The following is an 18,198-nucleotide window of genomic DNA, read 5'->3' as shown; positions in this document are numbered from 1 at the left end:
TAGCAAGGAGAGATAAGCCCTCTTCAGTGGTCAATTCAAAGAAATAGAGGAAAACAATATAAGGGGAAAGACTAGAAATCTCTTCAGAAAATTAAAATACCAAGGGAACATTTCATGCAAAGATGGGCTTAATAAAGGACAGGAATGGTATGGACCTAACAGAAGCAGAAGATATTAAGAGGAAATGGCAAGAATACACAGAACTACTGTACGAAAGAGATCTTCAGGACCTAGATAATCATGAAGGTGTGATCACTCACACTCACCTAGAGCCAGATATCCTGGAATGTGAAGTCAGGTGGGCCTTAGGACGCATCACTACGAACAAAGCTAGTGGAGATGATAGAATTCCAGGTGAGCTATTTCAAATCCTAAAAGATGATGCTGTGAAAGTGCTGCACTCAATATGTCAGCAAATTTGGAAAACTCAGCAGTGGCCACAGGACTAGAAAAGGTCAGTTTTCGTTTCAATCCCAAAGAATGGCAATGCCAAAGAATGCTCAAACCACCACACAATTGCACTCATCTCACACGCTAGTAAAGTAATGCTCAAAATTCTCCAAGCCAGGCTTCAGCAATACGTGAACCGTGAACTTCCAGATGTTCAAGCTCATTTTAGAAAAGGCAGAGGAACCAGAGATCAAATTGCCAACATCTGCTGGATCATCAAAAAAGCAAGAGAGTTCCAGAAAAACATCTATTTCTGCTTTATTGACTATGCCAAAGCCTTTGACTGTGTGGATCACAATAAACTGTGGACAATTCTGAAACAGACGGGAATACCAGACCACCTGACCTGCCTCTTGAGAAACCTATATGCAGGTCAGGAAGCAACAGTTAGATCTGGACATGGAACAACAGAATGGTTCCAAATAGGAAAAGGAGTACATTAAGGCTGTATATTGTCACCCTGCTTATTTAACTTATATGCAGAGTACATTGTGAGAAATGCTGGGCTGGATGAAGCACAAGCTGAAATCAAGATTGCTGGGAGAGAAATATCAATACCTCAGATATGCAGATGACACCACCCTTATGGCAGAAAGTGAAGAAGAACTAAAGAGCCTCTTGATGAAAGTGAAAGAGGAGAGTGAAAAAGTTGGCTTAAAGCTCAACATTCAGAAAACTAAGATCATGACATCTGGTCCCATCACTTCATGGCAAATAGATGGGGAAACAGTGGCAGACTGTATTTTTGGGGGCTCCAAAATCACTGCAGATGGTGAATGCAACCATAAAATTAAAAGACACTTAGTCCTTAGAAAGGAAAAGTATGACCAACCTAGACATCATATTAAAAAGCAGACACATTATTTTGCCAACAAAAGTCCATCTAGTCAAGGTTTTTCCAGTAGTCATGTATAGGTGTGAGAGTTGGACTATAAAGAAAGCTTAGCTCCAAAGAATTGATGCTTTTAAACTGTGGTGTTGGAGAAGACTCTTGAGAGTCCCTTGGACTGCAAGGAGATCCAACCAGTCCATCTTAAAGGAAATCAGTCCTGAATATTCACTGGAAGGACAGATGTTGAACCTGAAACTCCAGTACTTTGGCCACCTGATGCGAAGCGGTGACTCATTGGAAAAGACCCTGATGCTAGGAAAGTTTGAAGGTGGGAGAAGGGGACGACAGAGGATGAGATAGCTGGATGGCATCACCAACTCAATGGACATGAGTTTGGGTAAACTCCATGAATTGTTGATGGACAAGGAGGCCTGGCATGCTGTGTTCTCTGGGTTGCTAAGAGTCATACATGACTGAGTGACTGAACTGAACTGAACTCCCTCTTAGAACTGCTTTTGCTGCATCTCATAGTTTTGAGTTGTGTTTTCGTTGTCATTTGTTTCCAAAAGTTTTTTTATTTCCCTTTTAATTTCTTCAGTAACCTGTTGGTTACATAGAAATTTGTTGTTTAATCTCCATGTATTTGTGTTTCTTACAGCTTTTTTCTTATAGTTGATATCTAATCTCATAGTTTTGTGGTTGGAGATGCTTGATACAATTTCATTTTTCTTAAATTTACTGAGGTTTGATTTGTGACACAAGATGTGGTCTATCCTGGAGAATGTTCCATGTGCACTTGAGAAGAAAGTGTATTCTTCTGCATTTGGATGGAATGTCATGAAGATATCAGTGAGATTCCTCTCATCTAATGTATAATTTAAGACTTGTGTTTCCTTATTAATTTTCTATTTTTATGATCTGTTCATTGGTATGAGTGGGGTGTTAAAGTCTCCTACTATTATTGTGTAACTGTCAATTCCTCCTTTTATGTCTGTTAGTGTTTTTTCTTATGTATTGAGGTGCTCCTATGTTCAGTGCATAGATAATTACAATTGTTAGGTCTTCCTCTTGGATTGATACCTTGAGCATTATGTATTGTCCTTCCTTATCTCTTGTAATCTTCTTTAAGGTCTGTTTTGTCTGATATGAGGATTACTACTCCACTTTCTTTTGATTCCCATTTGCATGGAATATATTTTTCCATCCTCTCACTTTCAGTCTATATGTGTCTTTAGGTCTAAAGTGGGTTTCTTGTAAATAGCATATATATAGGTCTTGTTTTTATATCAATTCATCCAGTCTGTGTCTCTTGGTTGGAGCACTTAATACATTTACATTTAAAGTAATTATTGATATATATGTTCCTATTGCCATTTTGTTAATTGTTTAGGATTGATTTTGTTGATATTTTTCCTTCCCTTGTATTTCTTCACTATATAAGTCCCTTTAATATTTGTTGTAAAGCTGGTTTGGTGGTACTGATTTCTCTCAACTTTTGCTTGTCTGAAAAGTTTTTTATTTCCCCATCAATTCCAAATGAGATCCATGCCAGGTACAGTAATCTTGGTTGTAGATTTTTCCCTTTCAGTACTTTAAATATATCCTGCCATTCCCTCTTGACCTGCAGAGTCTCTGCTGAAAGATCAGCTGTTAAACGTATAGGGTTTCCCTTAAATGTTACTTGTTGCTTTTCCCTTGCTGCTTTTAATATTCTTTCTTTGTGTTTAGTCTTTGTTAGTTTGATTAGTGTGTGTCTTGGCATATTTCTCCTTTGTTTTATCCTGTATGGGACTCTTTGTGCCTCTTGGATTTGATTGACTATTCCCTTTTCCATGTTGTGGAAATTCTCCACTATAATCTCTTTCAAAATTTTCTCATACCCTTTCTTTTTCTCTTCTTCTGGGACCCTAGAATTCGAATGTTGTTGTGTTTGATATTGTCCCAGAGGTCTCTGAGCCTATCCTCTCTTCTTTTTATTCTTTTTACTTTATTCTGCTCTTCAGAAGTTATTTCCACCATTTTGTCTTCTAGCCCACTGATTCGTTCTTCTGCTTCAGATATTATACTATTGATTCCTTCCAAAGTATTTTTAATTTCAGTAACTGTGTTGTTTGTCTCTGTATGTTTAGTCTTTAATTCTTCTAGGTCTTTGTTAATTGATTCTTTTAATTCTTTGTTAATTGATTCATTTTCTCCATTTTGTTTTCAAGGTTTTTGATCAAACTTACTATAATTATTCTGCATTCTTTTTCAGGTAGTTTGCCTATTTCCTCTTCATTTATTTGGACTTTTGTGTTTCTAAGTTGTTCCTTCATTTGTGTAGTATTTCTCTGCCTTTTCATTATTTTTTTTTTTAACTTATTGTGTTTGAGGTCTTCTTTTCCCAGGCTTCAAGTTTGAATTCTTTCTTTCTTTCTTTTGGTTTCTGACTTCCTAAGATTGATCCAGTGGTTTGTGTAAGCTGCATATAGGTTTGTGTAAGCAAAACCTGTATGTTTTATGCTGAGTTTTTGTTTGTTTTTCCTCTGAATGGTAAGGCTGAGTGAGGTGGTTCTCCTGTCTGCTCATGATTGGGTTTGTATTTTGTTTTGTTTGTTGTTCAGATGAGGAGTCCTGCACAGGGTGCTACTGGTGGTTGGGTGATGCGCAGTGTTTTATTCAAGTGGTGTCCTTTGTGTGCATTCTCACTATTTGATACTCACTAGGGTTCTGGCCTGGAGAATTCCATGGACTGGAGAAGTCCATGGGTTCACAAAGAGTCAGACATGGGTCAGCGACTTTCACTTGAACCTGAACTTGAAGGGTTAGTTCTCTGGTAGTCTAGGGTCTTGGAGTCAGTGCTCCCACTCCAAAGGCTCAGGGCTTGATCTCTGTGCCACTGTGCCCTCCAGGCCTCTCCATGCACCTGCCCGGTTCCCAGCTCTCAGCTCTGGGATCCCAGTCCAGGCTCCTGGCTCCTGGTCCAGGCTCGGTACACGAGTGCCCTGCTTTCATTTTTTGACAAAGATATTATATTTCTACCAATGTTGCATCAAAAGTTTTTCAGAATCTCAAAATACAATGTAAATAGAATAAATAAAATCCATAAAACACATACTTAACATAACCCTTTGTATAAAATAACGTACATAAGAGGGAATATTTGTGAATGATTATAGTGACTAACATGAACATGAAAATGGCTCCCAATTGCAATTCAGAAAAGTTAAAGTAAAAGTGTTAGTTGCTCAGTCATGTCCAAATCTTAGCGACCTCATGAACTGTAACCCACCAAGCTCTTCTGTTCACAGAATTCTCCAGGCAAATATACTAGAGTGGGTTGTCATTCCCTTCTCCAGGTGGTCTTCCTGACCCAGGGATCAAACCCCAATATCCTATATTACAGGCAGATTGTTTACCATCTGAGACACCAGACACCTTTTTAAAGGGGATTTTCCTCAACTATTTATTAAAGCAAGTTGGTATTCCTAATAAGTCAATATCTTTCTCAAAAAATAAAATTATGTAAAATAAAAAAAATTATACATTACAAAATTATATTTTGTACCAACACAAATTTTGTGAAGTTAGAAAATCCAATAAATATTAGTTTCTTCACTAATAAGAAGAACATCATTAATACTTTTTGTATGAAAGATCATAAAATACTATGAATGAAGCACCTCAGAGTCAGTCAAAACACTTTTTTTTCTAATTGCATAGATGTTTTGCAAATAGAATCTATTTAAATTCTAAAATTTTGCTTGTTTACATTTTAATACTGTTTACCTGGGGCTTACCTGTTGGATTAGTTGTAAAGAATCCATTTCCAATGCAGTGGACCTGTTTCAGGATCCCTAGGTTGAGAAGATCCCATGGAGAAGGAAATGGCAACCCACTCCAGTATTCTTGCCTGGGAAACCCCATGGACAAAGAAGTGTGGTGGGCTACAGTTTATGGTGTCTAAACAGCAACTGTTTAACAACTGGGATGTTCTATATCATTTGAGCTCTAGGGGAAATGTGAGACTGTGTGTTCTATCTATGCACTCAGTCAACTTCTTTTTAAGTTGAAAACCATTAAATAGATCAGCATGGACTTATCAATCCTGAGGATGAATCTACAATTTAAAGAAAAGGTATTTTTACATCAGGGGTTTCCAACTCTGGGCTTCCCAGGCAATTCAATAGTGAAGAATCCACCTGACAATGCAGGAAACACAAGAGATGCAGGTCCAGCCCCTAGATAGGGAAGATCCCCTGGACCAGGAAATGGTAACCCTCTCCAATATTCTTGCCTGGAAAATTCCATGGACAGAAGGACCAGGAGGGCTGCAGTAGATGGGGCTACAAAGAGTCAGACACAGTTGAGTGACTGACCACGCTCGTGCGTGCACGCACGCACACACACACACACACACTTTATCGAGAAGAGCTTATTTGGTACATTATATGTTTATTTTTAAAAAGCTGTCCTTTTCATCGTAGGTGATTGGAACGCAAATGTAGTAAGTCAAGAGATACCTGGAATAACAGGCAAGTTTGGCCTTGGGAGTACAAAATGAAGCAGGTCTATGGCTAACAGAGCTTTGTCAAGAGAACTCACAAATCATGGCAAACACCCTTTTGCAACAACACACAAAATGACTCTACACATGAACATTACCAAATGGTAAATGTCAAATCAGACTGATTATATACTTTGAAACTGAAGATGGAAAAGTTCTATATAGTCAACAAAAACAAGACCTTTAGTTGACTGTGACTCAGATCATGAGTTCCTTCAGACTTAAATTGAAGACAGTAGGGAAAACCACTAGGCCATTCAGGTATGACCTAATTCAAATCTTTTGTGATTATACAGTGGGAGGGAAGAATAGATTTAAGAGATTAGATCTGGCAGACAGTACCTGAAGAGCTATGCACAGAGATTTGTAACAATGTACAAGAGTCAGTGACCAAAACCACCCCAAAGAAAAAGAAATGCAAGAAGGCAAATGGTTGTATTAGGATGCTTTACACATAGTTGAGGAAAGAAGGGAAGCCAAAACCAAGGTAGAAAGGGAAAGATATACCCAACTGAATGCAGAGTTCCAGAGAATATCAAGGAGAGAAAAGAAGGTCTTCTTAAATGAATAGTAGAAGAAAGTAGAAGAAAGCAATAGAATGGGAAAGACTAGAGATCTCTTCAAGAAAACTGGAGCTATCAAAGGAACATTCTGTGCAAGGATGGGCATGATAAAGGACAAAAATGGTAAGGCTCTAACAGAAGCAGAAGAGATTACAAAGAGGTGGCAAGAATATACATAAGAATTATTCTAAAATATCCAGATAACCATGACAGTATGGTCACTCACCTAGAGACAGATACCCTGGAGTGTGAAGTCAAGTGGGCTTTAGGAAGCATTATGACAAACAAGGCTAGTGGAGGTGATGGAATTCCACATGAGATATTTAAAATCCAAAAAATGAGGCTGTTAAAGTATTGTACTCAATATGCCAGCAAATCTGAAATACTCAGCAGTGGCCACAGGACTGCAGTGGTCAGTTTTCATTACAATCCCAAAGAAGGGAAGTACCAAAGAATGCACAAACTATTGTATAATTGTGCTCATTTCACATACTAGCAATGTTATGCTCAAAATCCTTCAAGTTAGGCTCCAGTAGTACATTAACTGAGAACTTCCAGATGTACAAGCTGGTTTTAGAAAAGGCAGAAAAACCAGAGATCAAATTGCCAATATTCATTGGATATTAGAGAAAGCAAGAGAATTCCAGAAAAACATTGACTTCTGCTTCATTGACTACACTAAAGCCTTTGACTCTATGGATCACAACTAACTGTGGAAAATTCTTCAAGTGACTAGAATACCAGGACACCATACTTGTCTCCTGAGAAACCTGGATGTGGGACAAGAAGCAACTATTAGAACTGAACATGGAACAATGTACTGGTTCAACTGGGAAAGGAGTATGACAAAGCTGTATATTGTCACCCTGCTTGGTTCATTTATATGCTGAGTACATCATGCGAAATGCCAAGATAGATGAATCACAAGCTGGAATCAAGATTTCTAGAGACATATCAACAACCTCAGTCATGCAGATGATATAATAGTAGAAAGTGAAGAGGAGCTAAATAGCCTCTTGATGAAAGTGAAAGAGAAGAGTGAAAAAGCTGGCTGAAAATGTGACATTAAAGAAATTATGGTCATAGTTTCTGATCCCATCACTTCAAGGCAAATAGATAGTGAAGAAGTGGAAGTAATGACAGATTTTTTTTTCTTGGGCTTCAAAGTCATTGCAGATGGTGACTGAAGCCATGAAATTAAGAGAAGTTTGCTTCTTGGAAGGAAAGTTATAACAAACCTAGACAGCATATTAAAAATCAAAGTAATCAACAAAGGTCCATACAGTCAAAGCTGTGTTTTTTTCCCAGTAGCTTATATTTACATGAGAGTTGGACCATAAAGAAGGCAGAGCTCTGAAGAATTGATGTCTTCAAATTGTGGTGCTGGAGGAGACTCTTGAGATTCCCTTGAACTGCAAGGAGATCAAACAAGTTTATCCTAAAAGAAGTCAAACCTGATTATTCGTTGGTAAGACCAATGTTTAAGCTGAAGCTCCAATACTTGGCCACTTGATGCAATGAGTTTACTCACTGGAAAAGACCCTGATGCGGGAAAGACTGAAGGAGAGAGAAGAGAGTGGCAGAGGGTGACATGGTTCAATAGCATCACAGACTCACTGGACATGAATCTGAGAAAACTCCAGGATACTGTGAAGGACACAGAAGCCCATCCAGATGCAGTCCATGGGGTTGCAAAGAGTTGGACATGACTTAGCAAATGAACAACAAAACTTCTTTGACCTGAGTAAGATCTAGCATCTTCAAACTGGTCAATTAATTCTAATCACCCATATTTCAATTTACTATGATTCAAATGTCCATTTGACAACTTATTTCATTTAAGTTTCTTTCTTTAAGAAAGAAGATGAAGCACTTAGGAGTAGATGTTGGCAGCAAATGTTGGGGTCTAGAGATGGCAAGAAGGAATAAGAAGAAAAACTGAATGGAAACGTATGAAAGCTTATTTGTCTTTCTATACCTAGATGCAAGTGTAGTGGTTTCAGATCTAGGAAAATGTTATAAAGAAAACTTTTCATGCCACGTTTGAGGGAGTAAATTCTTATGTAGATTGATAAGGAGTCTGGGGCCCTGGAGGAGGAGAAAGGGGTCTGGGGCTCTCAAGGAGGAGAAAAGGACAAATATATATTTGTCCTTTTTATATATTTTTATATTGCTTTGTCTTAGTCACAGGAGATTTTTTTTTTTCTTAAACTCTGAGTTGTTATGACAACAATCTTTAAGACTAACTTTCTTCAAGCCCAGAGCTAATGATTACACAACAAAACAATTCATCTTGCCCAAGGGTATGTTTTTCCTAAAGCCCTGTACTAGTGATTATAACAACAAGGGCTTCCCTAATTGCTCAGAATCTGCCTGCAATGTAGGAGACCCAGGTCGATTCTTGGATTGGGAAGATTCCTTGGAGAAGGAAATGGCAACCCACTCCAGTATTCTTGGCTGGAGAATCCCATGGACAGAGGAGCCTGGCAGGCTACAGTCCATGGGGCTGCAAGAGTTAGACAGGACTTAAACAACCACATTTTGCTCAAGGACATGTTTCTCCTTCTTAACAAGAACCTTCTGACTAATCTTGTTATCTTAAGACCCATATTGTGGGAGTGGGTCTGCTAAAACGTTTCTATTGTTAGTTCTAATCTTGTTAATTCATGATGTATGTTATGGGAGTGGATCTGGTAAAAGTATATAAGGCCTTGTTAAGAAGACTAGTGAATGGGGCACTCTGTCCCCCTTCTGATGTCTATGTCAGAAGCTTTCTCTGTCCTTTTTTACCATAATAAAACTTCTGCCACACGAGTATCTGAAGCCTAGTCCCTTTCTTCTTTGGGTCTTCTTCTTTGGAGATCTCGAATCTGACATAAGCTACCATCAGCTATCACAGTCAAACCTTACTTTCTGAACCCAACTCTTAGATTCTAAATCTTTATCTCCTTTCAGCTCTGATGAACAAGACTTTATATTTCTAAAACCCTTCACTGAAAAACCTTGACCACAGTGCTCCAGCACTAAAATAATACTCCTTTTCCCCACTCCCTCCTAGATCTGCTCCTAACATTTTCAGTGCCAAGGGTAGGATCACAAATAGCAACTAAATATTTCAAGGTTTCAAAACATACATTTAATAAGCTGCAAAATAAAACATTGTTCTGATTTACTATCTTGACATATATTCCTTTATAAAGTCCTGGGAAAATAAGTTTCAAAGTTAGAATCCACCCTGAAATGAGGGTGCAAGGGAGCCAACCCTCTGATCTTGGTTTTAAGTTTGAACTCTGCTGTCTCTTCCCACCCTTGGATCTAGCTGGCAGCTGAAGGACTCCAGTTTAGCTCAGTTTAGTCACTCAGTAATGTCCAACCTTTTGCGACCCCATGTACTGAAGCACGCCAGGCTTCCCTGTCCATCACCAACTCCTGGAGTTTACTCAAACTCATGTCCATTGAGTGGATGATGCCATCCAACCATCTCATCCTCTGTCGTCCCCTTCTCCTCCCGCCTTCAATCTTTCCCAGCATCAGGGTCTTTTCCAATGATTCAGTTCTTCACATGAGATGGCCAAACTATTAGTTTCAGCTTTAGTATCACTCCTTCCACTGAATATTCAGAACTGATTTCTTTTAGGATGAACTGGTTGGATCTCCTTGCAAGGGACTCTCAAGAGTCTTCTCCAACATCACAGTTCAAAAGCATCAATTCTTTGGAGCTCAGCTTTTTTTATAGTCCAACTCTCACATCCATACATGACTACTGGAAAAACCATAGACTTGACTAGACGGACCTTTGTTGGCAAAGTAATGTGTCTGCTTTTTAATATGCTGTCTAGGTTGGTCATAACTTTTCTTCCAAGAGGCAATCATCTTTTAATTTTATGGCTTCAGTCACCATCTGCAGTGGTTTTGAAGCCCAAGAAAATAAAGTCCCTCACTGTTTCCCCATCTATTTGCCATGAAGTGATGGGACCAGATGCCATGATCTTAGTTCTCTGAATGTTGAGTTTTAAGCCAACCTTTTCACTCTGCTCTTTCACCTTCATCAAGAGACTCTTTAGTTCTTCTTCACTTTCTGCCATAAGAGTGGTGTCATCTGCATATCTGAGGTTATTGATATTTTCCCAGCAATCTTGACTCCAGCTTCTGCTTCCTCCAGCCCAGCATTTCTCATGATATACTCTGCATAGAAGTTAAATAAGCAGGGTGACAATATACAGCCTTGACGTACTCCTTTCCCAATTTGGAACCATTCTGTTGTTCCATGTCCAGTTCTAACTGTTGCTTCCTGGCCTGTATATAGATTTCTCAAGAGGCAGGTTATGTGGTCTGGTATTCCATTCTCTTTAAGAAGATGGTATTCCCGTCTTTGCAGCCAAAGATGGAGAAGCTTTACACAGTCAGCAAAACCAAGACCAGGAGCTGACTGTGGCTCAGATCATGAACTCTTTATTGCCAAATTCAAACTTAAATTGAAGAAAGTGGGGAAAACCAATGGACCATTCAGTTGTGACCTAAATCAAATCTCAGGATTATACAGTGGAAGTGACAAATAGATTCAAGGGATTAGATCTGATAGACAGAGTGCCTGAAGAATTATGGACAGAGGTTTCTAACATTGTACAGGAGGCAGGGATCAAGACCATCCCCAAGAAAAATAAATGCAAAAAGGCAAAATGGTTGTTTGAGGAAGCCTTACAAATAGCTGTGAATAGAAGAGAAGTGAAAGGCAAAGGAGAAAAGGAAAGATATACCCATTGAATGCAGAGTTCCAAAGAATAGTAAGAAGGACTCTTACTCTCAGGTATATATGGCTTAGTCTAAACCCTCCCCTTAAAGAGCTCTTAGTGAGTGGTACACACATCTGGCAGTGTGACCTTCTTTTTGATAAATGGAAGCAGGGAAGAGGCTTTAACAAGGTCTGGAAGCAAGGTCAGAGGGCAAGAATCTGACTCTTTGGGTAACAAATTCCTCATTTTTTATATTAGTAGATACCTAAGGGTTCAGAGACACTGGTTCAAGTGGGACACATGCCCTTGGTCCCATGGATTCCCTCACTCATGGGAAGGAGGACTGTTGGAAGAGAACCAGAGCATGGACCTCTGAAACGTGTATCTCATCCCAAGGTAGGGGATCCTCTACTCTCAGTCACATGCAAGGGAAGAAGCAAATTAAGGCCATTTGTATTATTATGTGAATGGTCAGTATATTCATCTTTCAGTAAGGCTGAAATGACCCCTATATCTGAAATAAATTAGGTCATCAACTTTTAATTTTAAAGATTCATTTGTAATGTGGTTGTTCAAATCTTGGATTTCTCTTGTCAGATGGGTCAGCCAAAGCCTGCTTAGATTACAATATAGTTGAAATGATACTGAAAGAATAAGTGAGAGATGATAGTAATTCTGCAAAACTGGTTAATTACATACAAAAACATAAGACAAAGGGAAATAAACCCTGAAGATTTTATTTCTTGTAATTCTTCATAAAATTTGAAATCTCTCAGTAATGTAAGAAAACTATGATCTTTTCTACCAAAGAGAAAGACATAAGAATAAAAAAAATGATAAATATTCACAAACAGAAAGATGTGTGAGAGTGTGTGTGTGTGAGTGTGAGTGTGTATACCCGGCTTGTGAATAAGGTTCCTAAAGATGGCAGTTCATTGCCAGTCCTTTGTTCCCTTCCCTTCCTGGTTCCCCTTCCCCATAAGAACAATTTGGCAGGCAAATTTTGTGGACTTTATCTCACATGCTAATAAAGTAGTGCTTAAAATTCTGCAAGCCAAGCTTCAGCAATACATGAACCGTGAACTTCCAGATGTTCAAGCTGGTTTTAGAAAAGGCAGAGGAACCAGAGATCAAATTGCCAACATCTGCTGGATCATCAAAAAAGCAAGAGAGTTCCAGAAAAACATCTATTTCTGCTTTATTGACTATGCCAAAGCCTTTGACTGTGTGGATCACAATTAACTGTGGAAAATTCTGAAAGAGATGGGAATACCAGACCACCTGACGTGCCTCTTGAGAAACCTATATGCAGGTCAGGAAGCAACAGTTAGAACTGGACATGGAGCAACAGAATGGTTCCAAATAGGAAAAGGCTGTATATTGTCACCCTGTTTATTTAACTTATATGGAGAGTACATCATGAGAAACGCTGGGATGGAAGAAGCACAAGCTGGAATCAAGATTGCTGGGAGAGAAATATCAATACCTCAGATATGCAGATGACACCACCCTTATGGCAGAAAGTGAAGAGGAACTAAAGAGCCTCTTGATGAAAGAGGAGAGTAAAAAAGTTGGCCTAAAGCTCAACATTCAGAAAACGAAGATCATGGCATCCGGTCCCATCGCTTCATAGCAAATAAATGGGGAAACAGCGGAAACAGTGTCAGACTATTTTGGGGGGCTCCAAAATCACTGCAAATGGTGACTGCAGCCATGAAATTAAAAGACGCTTACTCCTTGAAAGGAAAGTTATGACCAAACTAGATAGCATATTCAAAAGCAGAGATATTACTTTGTCAGCAAAGGTCCATCTAGTGAAGGCTATGGTTTTTCCAGTGGTCATGTATGGATGTGAGAGTTGGACTGTGAAGAAACCTGAGCCCCAAGAATTGATGCTTTTGAACTGTGGTATTGGAGAAGACTCTTGAGAGTCCCTTGGACTGAAAGAAGATCCAACCAGTCTATCCTAAAGGAGATCAGTCCTGGATGTTCACTGGAAGGACTGATGCTAAAGCTGAAACTCCAATACTTTGGCCACCTGATGCAAAGACTTGACTCATTGGGAAAGACCCTGATGCTGGAAGGGATTGGGGGCAGGAGGAGAAGGGGACGACAGAGGATGAGATGGCTGGATGGCATCACTGACTCAATGGACGTGAGTTTGAGTGAACTCCGGGAGTTGGTGATGGACAAGGAGGCCTGGCACGCTGCAATTCATGGGGTCACAAAGAGTCAGACACGACTGAGCGACTGAACTGAACTGAACTGAACTGAGATCCCATTTAAAGGGATTTTACTCTACAAATAATATAAAACAAGGAGAGAAGATGGAAACCTCAGTTAATCTGTGATAACAAATAGGAAAGTTTCCTATAGTAAGAGTTGGGCGAGACAGAGGAACTTTGAGTTTGGACAGCAGAATGTCTGTCAACTGTGAAAGATGCCTATAGGCAATTCCCCAAACTGAAGAAAGACTCAGTTATGTCTTCCCGCACAAGCAGCATTTTATTACTGTATGACATTGTCCTGTATCGACCAGTATCACAAGAAATACTTCCTCAAATTAAATGGCATAATAAAAGTAGTTACAACAAATTCACTGGAATATTTGTTAGTAAAGTTTATATAGCAGACCTTTGATGGCTTCCCTTTGATATAGAATATAGGATGAGGAAACTGGACTCTGGCCTTCCTTTGATTCCCTGGGGCGGGGGGGGGGGGTGTGCATCTACACATACACACACACATGCACACTGGACATACAGACTATTTTTCATTAATTATGTAGTATATACTTGTTTATATATAAACAAGTTTTGCCAAGAAAATGCACTGGTCATAGCAAACACCCTCTTCCAACAACACAAGAGAAGACTCTACACATGGACGTCACCAAATGGTCAACACCGAAATCAGATTGATTATATTCTTTGCAGCCAAAGATGGAGAAGCTCTATACAGTCAGCAAAAAAAAGACCAGGAGCTGACTGTGGCTCAGACCATGAACTCCTTATTGCCAAATGCAGACTTAAATTGAAGAAAGTAGGGAAAAACACTAGACCATTCAAGTATGACCTAAATCAAATCCCTTATAATTATACAGTGGAAGTGAGAAATAGATTTAAGGGACTAGATCTGATAGATAGAGTGCCTGATGAACTATGGAATGAGGTTCGTGACACTGTACAGGAGACAGGGATCAAGACCATCCCCATGGAAAAGAAATGCAAAAAAGCAAAATGGCTGTCTGGGGAGGCCTTACAAATAGCTGTGAAAAGAAGAGAAGCGAAAAGCCAAAGACAAAAAGGAAAGATATAAGCATCTGAATGCAGAGTTCCAAAGACTAGCAAGAAGAGATAAGAAAGCCTTCCTCAGCGATCAATGCAAAGAAATAGAGGAAAACAACAGAATGGGAAAAACTAGAGATCTCTTCAAGAAAATTACAGATACCAAGGGAACATTTCATGCAAAGATGGGCTCAATAAAGGACAGAAATGTATGGACCTAGCAGAAGCAGAAGATATTAAGAAGAGGTGGCAAGAGTACACAGAACTGTACAAAAAAGATCTTCATGACCCAGATAATCACGATAGTGTGATCACTCACCTAGAGCCAGACATCCTGGAATGTGAAGTCAAGTGGGTCTTAGAAAGCATCACTACCAACAAAGCTAGTGGAGGTGATGGAATTCCAGTGGAGCTATTTCATATCCTGAAAGATGATGCTGTGAAAGTGCTGCACTCAATATGCCAGCAAATCTGGAAAACTCAGCAGTGGCCACAGGACTGGAAGAGGTCAGTTTTCATTCCAATCCCAAAGAAAGGCAATGCCAAAGAAAGCTTAAACTACCGCCCAATTGCACTCATCTAACATGCTAGTAAAATAATGCTCAAAATTCTCCAAGCCAAGCTTCAGCAATATGTAAACCGTGAACTTCCAGTTGTTCAAGCTGGTTTTTAGGAAAGGCAAAGGAACCAAAGACCAAATTGCCAACATCTGCTGGATCATGGAAAAAGCAAGAGAGTTCCAGAAAAACATCTATTTCTGCTTTATTGACTATGCCAAAGCTTTTGACTATGTGATCACAATAAACTGTGGAAAATTCTGAAAGAGATGGGAATACCAGACCACCTGACCTGCCTCTTGAGACACCTGTATGCAGATCAGGAAGCCACAGTTCAAACTGGACATGGAACAACAGGTCAGTGCAGTTCAGTTCAGTCGCTCAGTCATGTCCGACTCTTTGCGACCCATAAATCACAGCACGCCAGGCCTCCCTGTCCATCACCAACTCCGGGAGTTCACTGAGACTCACATCCATCGAGTCAGTGATGCCATCCAGCCATCTCATCCTCTGTTTTCCCCTTCTCCTCCTGCTCCCAATCCCTCCCAGCATCAGTCTTTTCCAATGAGTCAACTCTTCGCATGAGGTGGCCAAAGTACTGGAGTTTCAGCTTTAGCATCATTCCTTCCAAAGAAATCCCAGGGCTGATCTCCTTCAGAATGGACTTGTTGGAATCCTTGCAGTCCAAGGGACTCTCAAGAGTCTTCTCCAACACCACAGTTCAAAAGCATCAATTCTTCGGCCCTCTGCTTTCTTCACAGTCCAATTCTCACATCCATACTTGACCACAGGAAAAACCATAGCCTTGACTAGATGAACCTTTGTTGGCAAAGTAATGTCTCTGCTTTTCAATATGCTATCTAGGTTGGTCATAACTTTCCTTCCCAGGAGTAAGCGTCTTTTAATTTCATGGCTGCAGTCACCATCTGCAGTCATTTTGGAGCCCAGAAAAATAAAGTCTGACATTGTTTCCACTGTTTCCCCATCTATTTGCCATGAAGTGATGGGACTGGATACCATGATCTTCGTTTTCTGAATGTTGAGCTTTAAGCCAACTTTTCACTCTCCATTTTCACTTTCATCAAGAGGCTTTTTAGTTCCTCTTCACTTTCTACCATAAGAGTGGTGTCATCTGCATATCTGAGGTTATTGATATTTCTCCCGGCAATCTTGATTCCAGCTTGTGTTTCTTCCAGTCCAGCATTTCTCATGATGTACTCTGCATATAAGTTAAATAAGCAAGGTGACAATATACAGCCTTGATGTACTCCTTTTTCTATTTGGAACCAGTCTGTTGTTCCATGTCCAGATCTAACTGTTGCTTCCTGACCTGCATACACATTTCTCAAGAGGCAGGTCAGGTGGTCTGGTATTCCCATCTATTTCAGAATTTTCCACAGTTTATTGTGATCCATACAGTCAAAGGCTTTGGCATAGTCAATAAAGCAGAAATAGATGTTTTTCTGGAACTCTCTTGCTTTTTCCATGATCCAGCGGATGTTGGCAATTTGATCTCTGGTTCCTCTGTCTTTTCTAAAACCAGCTTGAACATCAGGAAGTTCACAGTTCACGTATTGCTGAAGCCTGGCTTGGAGAATTTTGAGCATTATTTTACTAGCATGTTAGATGAGTGCAATTGTGTGGTAGTTTGAGCATTCTTTGGCATTGCCTTTCTTTGGGATTGGAATGAAAACTGACCTCTTCCAGTCCTGTGGCCACTGCTGAGTTTTCCAGATTTGCTGGCATATTGAGTGCAGCACTTTCACAGCATCATCTTTCAGGATATGAAATAGCTCCACTGGAATTCCATCACCTCCACTAGCTTTGTTGGTAGTGATGCTTTCTAAGACCCATTTGACTTCACATTCCAGGATGTCTGGCTCTAGGTGAGTGATCACACCATCGTGATTATCTGGGTTGTGAAGATCTTTTTTGTACAGTTCTTCTGTGTATTCTTGCCACCTCTTCTTAATATCTTCTGCTTCTGCTAGGTCCATACCATTTCTGTCCTTTATCGAGCCCATCTTTGCATGAAATGTTCCCTTGGTATCTCTAATTTTCTTGAAGAGATCTCTAGTCTTTCCCATTCTGTTGTTTCCCTCTATTTCTTTGCATTGATCGCCGAGGAAGGCTTTCTTATCTCTTCTTGCTAGTCTTTGGAACTCTGCATTCAGATGCTTATATCTTTCCTTTTCTCCTTTGCTTTTCACTTCTCTTCTTTTCACAGCTATTTGTAAGGCCTTCCCAGACAGCCATTTTGCTTTTTTGCATTTCTTTTCCATGGGGATGGTCTTGATCCCTGTCTCCTGTACAATGTCACGAACCTCATTCCATAGTTCGCCAGGCACTCTATCTGTCAGATCTAGTCCCTTAAATCTATTTCTCACTTCCACTGTATAATTATAAGGGATTTGATTTAGGTCATACTTGAATGGTCTAATGTTTTTCCCTACTTTCTTCAATTTAAGTCTGCATTTGGCAATAAGGAGTTCATGATCTGAGCCATAGTCAGCTCCTGGTCTTTTTTTTTTGCTGACTGTATAGAGCTTCTCCATCTTTGGCTGCAAAGAATATAATCAGTCTGATTTCGGTGTTGACCATTTGGTGATGTCCATGTGTAGAGTCTTCTCTTGTGTTGTTGGAAGAGGGTGTTTGCTATGACCAGTGCATTTTCTTGGTAAAACTCTATTAGTCTTTGCCCTGCTTCATTCCATATTCCAAGGCCAAATTTGCCTGTTACTCCAAGTGTTTCTTGACTTCCTACTTTTGCATTCCAGTCCCCTATAATGAAAAGGACATCTTTTTTGGGTGTTAGTTCTAAAAGGGAACTTCAGCTTCTTCAGTGTTACTGGTTGGGGCATAGATTTGGATTACTGTGATATTGAATAGTTTGCCTTGGAAACAAACAGAGATCATTCTGTCGTTTTTAAGATTGCATCCAAGTACTGCATTTCGTACTCTTTTGTTGACCATGATGGCCACTCCATTTCTTCTGAGGGATTCCTGCCCGCAGTAGTAGATATAATGGTCATCTGAGTTAAATTCACCCATTCCAGTCCATTTCAGTTCGCTGATTCCTAGAATGTCGACATTTACTCTTGCCATCTTCTGTTTGACCACTTCCAATTTGCCTTGATTCATGGACCTGACATTCCAGGTTCCTATGCAATATTGCTCTTTATAGCATCGGACCTTGCTTCTATCACCAGTCACATCCACAGTTGGGTATT

Source organism: Bos indicus x Bos taurus, chromosome 2, assembly GCF_003369695.1.
Source record: "Bos indicus x Bos taurus breed Angus x Brahman F1 hybrid chromosome 2, Bos_hybrid_MaternalHap_v2.0, whole genome shotgun sequence".
In the NCBI taxonomy this organism is placed as follows: Eukaryota; Metazoa; Chordata; class Mammalia; order Artiodactyla; family Bovidae; genus Bos; species Bos indicus x Bos taurus.
Note: the sequence above shows the minus strand (reverse complement) of the source record.